Source organism: Piliocolobus tephrosceles, unplaced genomic scaffold (assembly GCF_002776525.5).
Source record: "Piliocolobus tephrosceles isolate RC106 unplaced genomic scaffold, ASM277652v3 unscaffolded_924, whole genome shotgun sequence".
Lineage (NCBI taxonomy): Eukaryota > Metazoa > Chordata > Mammalia > Primates > Cercopithecidae > Piliocolobus > Piliocolobus tephrosceles.
Window position 1 is genome coordinate 11802 of NW_022336763.1, and position 2053 is coordinate 13854.

General features: G+C 44.9%; 1 protein-coding gene across 1 annotated transcript in view; it reads left to right on the top strand.

Annotated features, from left to right (window-relative positions):
- Positions 1-339, top strand: part of LOC111535388 (butyrophilin subfamily 3 member A3) — a 12020-nt gene extending 11681 nt beyond the window's left edge. Inside the window, exon 11 of the mRNA XM_026449317.2 lies at positions 318-339. The gene's annotated coding sequence lies outside the window, so the exon portion shown is untranslated. The remainder of the gene's footprint in view (positions 1-317) is intronic.
- The last annotated feature ends 1714 nt before the right edge of the window (positions 340-2053 follow it).

Genomic DNA, 2053 nt, shown 5'->3' on the forward strand with positions numbered 1-2053 from the left:
CTGATCATTGGTGGATGTTAAACCCATATTCCTTTCAACTGATGCCTGCTAGGGAAAACTGCTCCTCATTATCATCACTATTAATGCTCGCCACTGTATCCCGTCTACTTGGCAAGTGGTTGTCAACTTCTAGTTGTTTAATAAAGTGTTAATAATGCTTACTCCTCAACTTGGTTTTTTCTAGACTGTGGTGTCTACTCAGCACAGTAAAGTAAAGTAGTCTGCACACCCACTGTACTCACCACAGTCTCAGTTTACCTCACAGCAGCATTTTCACAAAACCCTTATTGGATGTATTTTCTTTGTTCTACTCCCAGGCTGGAGTACAGTGGCACAATCTCAGCTCACTGCAACCTCTGCCTCCCAGGTTCAAGTGATTCTCCTGCCTCGGTCTCCCAAGTAGCTGGGACTACAGGTGCGTGCAACCACACCCAGCTAATTTTTTGTATTTTTAGTACAGACAGGATTTCACCATGTTGTCCAGGTTGGTCTCGATCTCCTGACCTCGTGATCCACCCACCTCAGCCTCCCAAAGTGCTAGGATTACAGGCATGAGCCACCACGCCTGGCCTCAGAAATTCATAAACTTAAAGCAAAACAAATGTATTATCTCACTGTTCTGTAGGTGAGAAGTCCCACAGGGATCTCACCAGGCTAGAATCAAGGTGTCTGCAGGCTGGATTCCTTTCTGCAGTCTCTAAGGAAGAATCTGTTTCCTTGCTTATTCAGACTGTTGTCCGAATCAGATCCTTTCATTTATAGGACTGAGGTCCCAGTTGTTTCCTGGTTTTTACCCATTTCTAGAGGCTGCCACACTCTGGCTCCTAGCTCCCTTCCTCCATCTTCAAAGCAGCAAAAGTGCATTGAGGCTCATCTCCTAGGTCTTTTTCTCCATTGTATCTCTCTGATTCTTTTTACCTTCTCCTTTTTTTTACTTCCTTTCTTTTTTTTTTTTTCTTCTTTGACAAGGACTCGCTCTGTCACCCAGGCTGAAGTACAGTGACGTGATCTCAGCTCACCGCATACTTTGTCCCCTGGGCTCAAGCAATCCCCCCATCTTAGCTTCCCAAGTAGCTGGGACCACAGGCCCACATTACTATGCCTGAGTGTTTTCTTGTAGAGACAGGGTCTCGCCATGTTGCCCAGGCTGGTCTCAAACTCCTAAGCTCAAGCAATCTACCCACCTTGGTCTCCCAAAGTGCTGGGATTATAGGCATGAGCCACTGCACTCAGTCTGCCTTTTACTTTTAAAGACTCCTATGATTAAACTGAGATCACCCAGACAATTTAGAATAATCTTTCTATTTTAAGGTCCATAACCTTAATTCTGTGTAAAATTCATTTTACTCTGTTATACATTCTTTTCATAACTTTCATAGTGGATATAGCTCCAAGGGTGGGTGGGGGGAGCACTATTCAGCTCACTACACTGATTTGGGAAGTGATCCCAGGAAACACAAGTGCAGAAATAAATTGAGAAATGAAAGAAAGCCACTTACATGAGAAATGGGATAAAGCGTTCACTCATGAGTCAGTTACCATGTGGATAACTTGGCTCAATCCCTTTTAGGACTGTCTAAGAAACCATATGAAATGTGTGATACAGCTCAGAATCTTCCTAAGGACTACAGGGCCTGAGACTTTATCTCCACTTCCCATCCTCCTTTGCTTGAATTGGTTGAAGGTTGGCCTGGGAGTGTTAATTCTAATGCACTTTAAGATTGGGCTATGTAACTGCAGAAAAGCAACTATCACGGGTGTGATAAAGCTCACAGGCAAAGGAGAAGGGAGATACTCACTGGAGGTGGGGAGGTTGTCATCCTTCCAGAAAACTGTGCCTCAGCTATTGGCAAACTGTGATAGGCCAAGAGAATATGGGATAGGGCATCAACAGTGCCTGTTCCAAGGGCTCTGCCTCTGAGAATATAGAGAATGCCTTTCAAGGTCTCTCTGCCCTCCCTGTACCACATTTAGCATTAGTGACCTCTTCTCTTCCAATACATGTCCATATCACGTGGCCCTGCAGCCTCACCACATGGACTGGGTCTGGGAT